Below are 11,703 nucleotides of genomic sequence, written 5' to 3'. Positions count from 1 at the left end.
TGCGAATATATATTGCTCCGGCCCTCACAATATAATCGGTTAAGTTGCGTGTTCAACTAACATGTTAAAATGGGATAAATTATTCAAGAAGCTGATTAAATTTTAAAATGAATTATTTAGTAAAATGTATGCTATAACATCAATTTTGTTTTTCAAAAAAAAAATATCTTTAAGTTAATATTTATTATTTATTATTAATTTGAATTATATAAAATTTAGTGGTCATATGATAATAGTGGAATGTTCTCCATGGAGTTTTAGATAGATTGTGATCACATGCACTGTTAAGTCATAAAAAGAATGTTTTATTCAACTATGTATAAGGAATTGCTTTTTAGCAAATGAAATGATGTATTTAGGTAAGGGTGCATGTTGCGGACTTGGTGGTCATGGAATAACTGTGGATGGTAAGACAACGAGAGTTGGGTCTGCCATATTTGAGTGGGATGCTAATCTGCAGAGAGTATGTTGTGTGTGAGAATTTAACATTGAAGCTTGATGGTCTAACTTTGGAGCTTGGGCGGTCAAGGAAATTGGTATGTCGACCTAACAAAAGCGCTGCTAGGACCCTAACATAAGGAGCTTATTTTTTAAAACTTATCGAGGGACCATCGGGTTAGTCGTGTTGATGTGATTTTGTTTGGTGGAACATCATTCGATTTCATCTAAGGAACTCTGGCCCAGAGGAAGGTATAAACTCTTGATCCCTCTACATGGTTTTCTTCCATAATAGGTAAATATTTTGGCTATTACAATTTACCTCCACTTTGGGGAGCTCTAGATTCTTCTTGTTAGTTCAAGTAGGATTTTGCAACATTGTTGAGGCTAGGTTATTGAGGTTTAGTTTTTTTACTAGTGTTCCAGGGGGTTTGGCCAAAAAGGTCTGTGTCTATTCTCTCCCTCGATCGACTAAGCTAATTGTTTGGTTCTTAGAACAACAGATTCTTCATGAATATGGTGGGGTTTGAGGTCTCCCACTGTCTTTTTTTCTCAATCATGTGCATAGATGAGTCTACTCTTAGGAATTTCAACATGTTTACTAGACATTATTGAGACTTTGAGGTTTTCTATAGACTCTAGGGTTGAATTGGGGGTTCAGGTGTCATGGCGTATTACTCGTGGCATGTGGCTTGGCACTAGGGTTGGAGACATTTATTTTCCTTCTTGGTGGTGTTCGTTCAGTGGCCAAAATGTCTTTTGGTGGGTTCTGGTAATTTTCTCAAGGGATTTGAGAACACCATGTGCCTTGTTGTCACTCACTGCTTTACAAGTTGTCAGTTGTCCAGAATGCCTAACAACAGTGAAGTTGAAGCCATTTCTAATGCCACAAAGCTCTAAGAAATAAATCAAACCCTCTCCATTGCCTAGTGCCCGGAAAGAGATTTCAAACGATATATGGAAGTCCAAAAATAGACTCCTGGAGCAAAAATTACAACATGTTGAAGTTACCATTGTAAAGCCCGGAAAACAAAGAGAAATGACCAAGTATGAAGGAAAATCACAATATCGGGGACCCGGGAGCCTATCGCAATCGTAAATCGGCTATTGAAGGGGTCCTGGGCACAGGATTACGGTTTATTGACAGGTTATGGTACTAATCGCCAATATCGTTGTCCCACCCTGCTGATATCACAGTCCTGCCCCCGCAGTCCCGCATCATCGGCACATCCGTGTATCGATGATCGGTAGGGTCCTAACTTTAAAGCCTCACAATGTTGCGATTTGCGATATAGTGTAACATCGTTGGAGGAGGCCACAATGAGTTTATAAAGGAAATGAGGGAAAAAACAAAGGCAGGGTCACCCCCTTCTCTCTCCTCCATGTGGCGGTACGGCTTATCGGCGATTGGCGGTGGGCAATCCTGCATCCCGCAGTCCCGCATATCGGCCATGTCACATTCCCATAGCATCGCGATCCCACAGTCCTGTTGTCCCGCAGTCCCTCTATCCCATAGTACTGTAGTCCCGCAATCCCGCAGTCCGTAGTCCCACAGTCCTGCTGTCACGCAGTCCCACATGGCCCCCGCAATACTCGATGGGCCATCCTTAAGGAATTGCGGGGGGAAAACACATTGATAATGTTAAAGCGTTGGGGAGGGTAGAGGCCGATTTACACTGAAAATCACTAAAAAACCAAGGGCAGGCGGACCCCCCTTTCTCTCTCCTCTGGGGGGCACGTGGCAGACTACTTGCAGTACCGCAGTCCCGCGGTCCCACAACATCAGGTGATATCGTTGATTTTCGATCTAGTGTAAAAGTTTCATGGGAGGCCAAAAAAGATTAACTAAGGAAATGCCGAAAAATATTTACTAAGGAAATGCATGGAAAAATCAAGGTTAGGCAAAACCTTTCTCTCTCCTCCACTTGGCAGTATGAAAGGTGATGCGGCAAGTACGAAGGACACATGTCACTCACAATCGACATTTTCAGGTGTCCTAACGTGGCATTTCCAGGTGACACGTGTCACCACTCACAGGGTGACACGTGATAGTGATAACATCACCCCCCATAGATCGGTGCTCGTCGATCACACAGGTTAAACCACTCCTACACCAAAGTCTCCCCTGGCTTGCGATTGCAATATGCGGGGCTTTTTTCTCGGATGCGATATTTCATGTGCTCCACCCTATAAGGATTTCACGTCCGGACACATCAGCCCACACTATGAAAATAAGTGAAAGGGTCTTCCTCTCTCGGGTTGTGATATCTTTGGTGGGGATGATCCCGGCGATCGACGATCGCCATGTCAAGGGGAAGCGCCAAAGTTAAAGTTTATCAAGCGTCGGGATGTGGTATTCGAATTAACAAAGGAAAAATCTCCTTGAACAGGAGCTTGAAGGCCTTAGCGCCCGAGGGCTAAGCCCTTGGTTATAGCCCCCAGTCATATGATAAGAAAAGCAGAAAGGGGCTAAACCAAAGGGGGCCAGGGAGCATCAGAGCTCATTGTTTTGCAGCGCTTTCAAGAGTAAAAGTCTCATTGCCCTACAACCCCGATAGTAGGGTACGAGACTCTTAAGGTGGATGGGTCAGCAGCTGAAGTGTAAAATGAAAGTGTGGCACAGCGGTAGACTAGTAAGGGTGGCTCAGGAAAACTTAATGGCACGACATGGAGCTCCACTTCGATACCTGGTAAAGTACTGATGAGACAGGCCCCCATTTCTACTCTGCGATAAGCACTTATAGTCGACTCACTCCCTACTCCAGAGAACGATTCAATCATGCAGTAAAGGCAGAAGCGACATGGAACCAGCTGAACAACCAGAAGGATGCACGATGATAGAGACGTGGCTTGATTAGAGGCCTTCACAGGCCTCGCAAAGGACCTCTTCCTCCATCTTCCTCCTGTTTCTTATTATTTTCTGTAGTTTCATATTTCCAAGAAAAGGAGTAGATCTTGATTGTAATCTTTGGGCAACAGAACATTACATTGGCCGAGACATCTAGTCTAGTAGACAACTGGAGCTCAGGCCAATATATTTTTTTTAATTGTAACCCAAGCTCTTCTGCTCTTCTTATAAATAGGGGAAAGAAACATTATACAAAGGTTACGAAATTTCTCACCCATGGGTCTGACCTCTATGATACCAATTTGGTTCATAAATATGTAAGAAAATGACTTGTGTTTCAGACTGTACTATTTTACACAGGCAGATATTTTAGTAATAGTGTCGGGGCCTCCCTAGTGAAAAGCGAAAAACCTCCACTATAACCGAAACAACGACAACAAAGACATGGTGGTGATTTCCCCTTCTAAGGATTACAATATGTTATCCTCCTATTTAATTCCATTATGTTGATATTCTTCTCCGCATTCATGATATAATAGCTTCTAGAAATGATTCCATGCTTCCTTGCAGATCCATGTGTGTTGATTTATTAATGCATATGCCTAAATGAAGGGCTGAAAATATATATTTAAACTACTCTATATGAATCATAGCACCCATCCTCTCTTTAGTCCATTATCTCTTCTTGTAACTCAAACAAGTGTAGAATTTCCTATTGCTCGCAACTTTATGTGTTCACTATAGAATTCTAGATGTTTTGGGCTCTATATGATGAGTTATGTTTTCTCCTAATCCTCTCTCATTTAATCAACAAAGCCTATTAAGTTGTAATCCCATTTGAAGTAATCGGCCTTTGATGTTCTATGTGATACTTCTAGGAACTCTGTGTGTGAGGAAGTACCTGAAATACATAACTCATACCTTTAGAGCAATGAACCAAGCCCCCTTATTATCTTTCATTATGTCAGAATTGGAATGCTATAAACCCCTCACTGTTATAGACATTTTTGTGCCTTACAGCTATAAGCATGAAATGTCCATAATCCAAGGGATCCAAAGTCCCTAAACATGTTGTTCCTACCCCTAGAGGAACAAGGCCAACAAACCACAACAATTCACAGAAGTTCTCCACCAGAAACTGCTCAAAAACAAGTCAATTCAGGATCAATTCAGAAGCTCCACTAGCTGCCTGAGTTGAAATGCAGAGGCTACACTGGCTAGTTGCATTGCAACGCAGGTGGAAGCACTACCAGGGTGCGCTGAGTGGGAAATGACAAATGTCAGGGTCTCTTCTGAAAGGTGTCAAGACTGTGGAAGCTTCCAGAATCTTCCTCCATGACACTTGCCTTGATGAGTTCGACTAATTGATGAGTAAGAGCCTCTTAATCTCCAAGTGGAAGTAAGAACTAACAGAGAGAGAGGACACTAGTCAGATCACAAGCTGACTCATCCTCACTCTAAACATCTATGTATGGATCTCTTCTCCATGAGATCTAGAGGCTGGAATTTTGTTATTGCAAAGAATTGCTGTTGGTTTGAGATTGGAATCATTGGGTGCTTAATGCTTTGAAGGGAGGTGAAGATAGGAATTTCATTCGCTGGGAGGTAGATGCTGGATTGGAACTCTCTTGGTTGTATCTCCTCCTGAACCTTGTTATTTCATCAATAAAGCTATCTTGGTTTCTCCTATATGCTGATGTGTCTTTGATGTATGATTGCATTAGTATATTTGGTTTATTTCTAATCCTGAACTAGTTATGAATATGAATCTATGTCTTTGTGTAGTATTCCCTTCTTGTGATCTTGCAGGAACCTATTGAAGCTGGGTGAGTGAGAAGGCAAGTAGCTGGGAACTCCCAAAGAGAAGAGAAACCGGATCGTGGGACAAACTGAAGACATCGGTTAGTCCATCCATCTCTCTTCATTCTTATTTCATAAAGGAAGAATACTAGAATAGCTGTCTTTGTTTGTTGCTAAGGCACTGTCACACCTTAGGTGGATAGGATCGTCCTGCATAGGCATTTTTCCCCACAACAAATTGGCGACTCCACTGGGGAAATCTGTTTAGTCATTTTATTTGTGTTTCTATCATTGTTTGTTTCATAGACTCAAGAACAGCAATTGAACTGCATCTGTTATTTTCAGATGCAAAGTAGACAATTGCTGCTTTGATCCAATCACTGGATTTGTCTATGATCTGAACAATGGACTCACAAATGATTTGATGATCCTTTGTGATAGATCTTAGCCCTCCTTCAAAGCATCCCTTTGATTGTACCTTGCTTGTTGCTTTGATTTGGCCTGAAACTGTAGATTAAATAGCAAACCGTGACCCAGAACCCAGAGAAGAACTCTCGTTTCTTTTCCAGCGCAGGCTCTGTGAAGAGACTCTGCATTTCAACGCAGTTCCCGTGAAGGTTACCTGCATTGAAATTCAGTTTCCCTGTTATACAGGTGCGCTGATCCAGCTTTGCCCTTGTGCAGCTGGGGTTCTCTGCTCTGTTTTGCCTTGTTTTGATCTCTGATTTTTTGCAGCCTGTAACCAGCATAGGTACTAGTCTGATAACTCCTTTTCTCTGCTTAAATTCCACCTCCTTTTGTACAAAAAGACTGTGAGTGTTTTTATGTGTTTGTAGCGTCATTTACAGTTTTCCTTTGCAATAGTGAAATAGTCATCCTGTAGCCCTTGATTCAGATCTGTTGATTGTGATCTTAGGAGAGAGTTCATTGGCTGTTGACAGTTGATTATACGTTTACTTTTGCTTTTGGTTTGAGTTTGTCTCTTTTAAGTGTCGAAACAAGTGTTCATTTCGAAAGTCGCAAAGTGTTATATTCTCTTCTACCCTCTTTGATTTCGAAAAAGTAAACTTGTTTGTATTCGTCATTTAAAAGCAAATTCAAAGTTGTGCAAAAAGCTTTCTTTTTAGGCATCAATATTAAGAAAGAGGAAAACAAACACTTGCATTGTGCATTTGCATCTTGATAGTTTGCATGATTGATTTAGGAAAAGTGCATTTAGAGTGTGCTGATTGCTCTTTGAGAAAAGATGGTGTCTTTCTTTTCCCTTTGTAGCTAGGATTTTCATTGTTGAAAAAGAGATAAAATTTTCTTATCATCTTTTAGATTGCATTTAGGAAGTTGTATATACATCTCGTGGTGAACCTCAAAAGGCAAACTTCTAAGAAAGATCAACATAAAATAAACTTAATGAACTTAATAACGCTTTGTAACATAACGCACAACATAGAGGTCTAGGCTAGAGACGTGTTCCGGCGTCGTAAAACCTGGTATCTGTTGGCCTCGCTGATGGTGGGTGATTCCTCCTGAGGGACCAAAAGTGCCAGTACGGATTGTGCTCCCACGTACCGTCGCGTATATATTGGGAGACCCCTATAGGCTTAAAACCTTTATCCTTAGGAAGCCGTGTCGACCGCCCTATTGATCGCAATGCACCGAACACAGCATTCGGGAAGATCGACTGCCGTATCGTAAAACGTATTCTGCAGTTTTGTGATTGGTTTGGCACACCCTCTACCTAGATCTCCAGAGCAGTTCCTTTTGGCCTTTTTTAGACTCTATAACGGAAAAAGTCCATCCGAGCATTTGTCACTTCGGGCTCGTTAAAACATCGAAGGCTACTAGAGTCATCTTTTGCTTTTTCTCGACTCTTTAAAACTGAAAAAGCAAGTTGTGTCAAAAGTGTCTAAAATTCATTCAAGGCGGAAACAAACTTCCCCTTTTATTTTAGTTGATCAAGTAATCCGCAATCGTGGAAGAAAGTCAATTGAAACCCCGTCGTTCGCGGAGGCTTACGAGTCAACCGTCTTTGTCTCCGGAATCGAAACCAGTTCGGACAAAGCGAACTCATTTAACCGGTTTCAAATCTCCTCTTAAAGTTAGAACAAGTGTTCCGACGACATCGGAGGTCCTGGTTACTCCAACCATTTCTGGAAACCCTGCCTCTACAGAAGAAGTTCAACAACCACAGAGGGACAGTGATACTGATCCTAGTTTGAGAGTAAACACTTGTGTTACCAAACCAGTTCCATCAGTAACCGGTTTGGAGAGTCTTGCTCTTCAAACATCTGTCGCTGTCGATACCACCCCTTCTTCGGCACCAGAAATATTTTACGGACCTGACGGTCTTCCTCTTCCACCTGGTCTGATTGCGATTGAAGAAATTGTAGAAGACCCTTCAACAAGTACTCCAACTCACTTTGGAGTCGGGGTCACTCTATATCCTTCTTCAGAGGTTAGTCTACCACCAGCAGAAGTTCCTGTAGAATCGCTAGGTAATCTCCTGGATAGACTAAAAATGTCTGAACAACTGTCAACATCTAGGACTATGGCACCTAACACAGCGACAGCAGAAGTCCCTGCCGTCACTCCGACAATGTTCGCCGGCATACCATCTGTCCCAACTAGCTCTCAACCGCTGGAAGGATCCCATTCAGGGGCTATTAGGACAGTATGGTCTGTTCCTGCTTGTTCCTCCGGAATAATACCCGGAAACTCTTATGTTGAAACTCAACAAATTGATCCGTTTGGAGGTCAATTTGGGCAATCCGGTCCCCAAGGGCTAACAATCCCCTTCAGTTCCGGATCACCACCGTATGGGGGGCAGTATGCCCTTTCATTACCCCCTCCGGGAGGTTATCCATACGGGAGTTTACAACAAAGTTCAGGTTACACTGGAATTACTTCAAGTGGTTGGGTACCTATGCTACCTCAACAACCAAGGGTTGTGTATTCTATGCAACAGTGTGTACCTATGTCGAACATCCCAACTACACCGGCCATTGTGACGGTATCGCAAGTTCAAACGCTGCCTGTTGTATGTCAACCTCAGATTTCTCAGGTTGTAATGCAACAGCCCCTTGACCCTGCGACTCAACCACAATCGCCAACTAGTGGGGCGACACAGGTCCAAACGGGTACAATAACCCCACACCTCGGTCCAACGGTTAGTATAGCGCAACAGCACATGGCTTCTCAACCATGGCTGGTGCAATACCAACAACCACAATTCCAACAAGTATACCAAGGTTCTGAGCAGCAGATCTTTGCCAACAGTGGACAACCATACATTCAAAACGGTCAAAATCAACCATTTTACAATGGTCTTGTCCACCAACCTTACCAGTCATACCAGCATCAAATGCATTATGCTAGCATGCAAAGACCAACTGCTCAGGCGATTCCATCGTATCCCAGGTATGCTTCACCTAACCTGAGCCAACAGTTACCATTCGTGGCAACTCTAGAGTTACCTGATTTACACCGGTTAACAAACGATCCAATTGCTTACGCCCCTTGGTGGCCAGCGATTCCACACAAACTTCCATCAGATATTCCTAAGTTTAATGGAAATCCGGGTGAAGATCCATCGAATCACGTGATGACATTTCATCTATGGTGTTCGTCAAACACCTTAAATGATGATTCGATAAGGCTTCACCTCTTTCAGAGGACGTTAACGGGTCCAATGGCTAAATGGTATATTGAATTACCTAGAGCTTCGTTCGACAACTTCAGCACCTTAGCCACTACCTTTTTAACCCATTTTCAATTACCTATAAGGTATGAAACGGGAACGGAAATCCTTACCAACTTCAAATAGACAACGGCCACTCACATATCTGATCATATACATGAGTGGCAACGTCGTCGTAGGATGGTGAAAACATACATTCCCGATCAGCTATTAGCTGAATGGTTTATAAAGTCATTACTTCCTGCCATCACGGAAGATGTGGCGAAGGGGGGAGTCGTAACAGAAGAGAAAGTTATAGCTCGTGCGCAATATCTGGACTTAGTCTATACTCAGTCTGGCACGCTCTACGACAAAATACCTGACGCCCCTAGACCGGAATTCTCAATTCCTCCTCCTCCTAAATCAAACAATGACTCTCATGCCGGCGATGGCGTGATTGGCACGAAAAACGCGAAATCAACAAAGGCTACATCCAAGAAAGCCCGTAAGATTTCAGATCAAAATGCAAAAGACGAAATTCTTGCTTCGGAAGTAAATGCCGTATCAACAGATAAGGGCAAAGAAACCAAACAACCAGGAAGCAAGAAGAAACAAAACAAAGGGAAGAAGAAGAAACAGGGTGAGCCATCACCTGAAGAACCTTCTTCAAACCCTCCTGGAAATAGGAAATATCCATGCAGTATATGCGATGAGGAGGATCATTGGACAAAGAATTGTCCATACAAAGCTGAGCTGAAGAAATTCTTTAAGAGTTCGAAAACCTCAGCAGTGTTAACTGATCCGTTTCCAAATCCAGGGACAAATCTGGTTGATAGTGGAAATGCTTCCCCGTCTCAAGTGCTAATGTTGTCGGTTTCAAAACAGCAGAATGATGCTTTGATCTCGACGAGGACCAAAGATTACAGGAATCCACAGCTGTCGAACAACAAGGATAAGGATCAACCGAGTAGTTCGACAACAACTTCGACAGAAGTTGTAACACCACCAGTAATACCTGAATTAACAACAAAACCGCCAAAGGGAGTAGTGCACAAGTCAACATTTAATCCTCGCGCTAGGGCAGTGCAGCATTATAATATAGTGGAAGAATTGGCCCAATCGCCATCCGCTATGTCGACTCTTGAAGTACTACAGAATTGCCCATCCCAAAGGCAGGCTTTGTTATCAGCTATTGGTGGGGTTGACCCAAGGGATTCCAATCTTGTATCCTTCGATCATAAAGGATACGATCCTCAGTTACTAGCTCAATTAGCTTTCCTTATTCAAGTGAAAGCCCTCAACAAAACCGTTCATCGAACGATTATTGATGAGGGGGCATCCACATGTATTATGTCGATGAGTTGCTGGAAAACTTTAGGATCTCTAACCTTGTCACGATCTTCGACAACATTAAAAGCATTTGATGGACGATCGTATACCCCATATGGTATCCTAAATAACTTGAAAGTTGAACTAGGAGGGAAAACAGTAGAAATAGATGTCGAAGTCGTTGATGGGAACCTTGACTACAACATCCTACTTGGAAGACCATGGATCTATGCCATGGCAGCTGTCGTGTCGACCTATTTTAGAAAGATTGCATTCCCTTTCCAAGGAGGGATTACAATCGTCGACCAGCAAAACTTCCTCCCCAATGGTTCTCAAGTTACGGGAAGCATTCCAATGATCCATGAAAGCCACCATCCGCTTCAAAATATCGGAGTAGGCCTACTGAAAGACCCCACATTAATGGGAACTTTCGCGCTTCCACCTCCAATCTATATAGGGGAAGTAGCGTTGGTAAGAGCCTGCAACATGATATCTTCTACACAAAAGATTTCAGAAGACGATATTGACATGGATCATGCAATGGTTTTTCCCCCAAGCCCAACGGAGATATTGTAGCAATCAATGTTCCTAGCTTGGGAGGCGAACCCAAATCAACGCTCATCGTGCGTTTGGGTAGATAGGTCTAGAGAGTATGGTACCCAATTAGATCCTTGGTCGCGAGTGCATGGAACCGACGAAGGAATCATACAATCTATGTTGATTGAGGGGGCACCATGGAATGATAGCCACCATCGTTCCTTTCTTCCGGATTCTGAAGAAAATACTCAAGATGACCTTTATCATCCTTCAGTCTTTGAATTCCTGTCAAATACTGTAAATACGGTGGATTCCGAGCGGAACCTATCCAATATAGAAGAGACTATAGCCATAAATATCTCGACCAAAACGAATGTTGTAGAGAATATTTATGTTGGCAAATGTTGTTCTCCTTCAGAACTGGAAATATATAACGCTCTTTTTCGCGAATTTAGAGATGTCTTTGCTTGGTCATATGATGAAATGCCAGGCATTGACTCGAGTATCATTGAACATGAAATTAAGATGTATCCTGATGTCAAACCAGTAAGACAACGGCTTCGGCAGGTGCACCCCAAGAAAGCCGCTGCCATTAAGGCAGAAGTTGAAAAATTTCTCCATGCTGGTTTCATCTACCCGGTTCCTCTAACCGATTGGGTATCGAATATTGTCCCTGTTATGAAAAAACCAGGAACAATTAGAGTGTGCGTCGATTATAGGGATGTAAATCAAGCTTGTCCAAAAGACAACTACCCTACACCCTTCATCGACCAGATAATTGATGAATGCGCCAGATGTGAAATCTTTTCATTTATGGATGGATTCTCCGGGTATAATCAAATAAATATCCTCCCATAGGACCAGTCGAAGACTGCATTTATTTGTCCCTGGGGCACATTCGCATATCGAAAATTACCCTTTGGTTTAAAGAACGCTGGGGCGACGTTTCAGAGGGAAATGAATTATGCCTTCCATGACATCAAGAACATCGTTCAACCATACCTTGACGACCTTCCGGCTCACTCGCGAAAGCGGACTGATCATCCGCAGCATTTAAGAGCGATATTTCTACGTTGCC

The sequence above is a fragment of the Pinus tabuliformis genome, chromosome 4_2 (genome assembly GCF_031772625.1).
Source record: "Pinus tabuliformis cultivar Carrire ecotype Pingquan chromosome 4_2, CPIR1, whole genome shotgun sequence".
Classification (NCBI taxonomy): domain Eukaryota; kingdom Viridiplantae; phylum Streptophyta; class Pinopsida; order Pinales; family Pinaceae; genus Pinus; species Pinus tabuliformis.
This window is presented reverse-complemented; position numbering follows the sequence as displayed.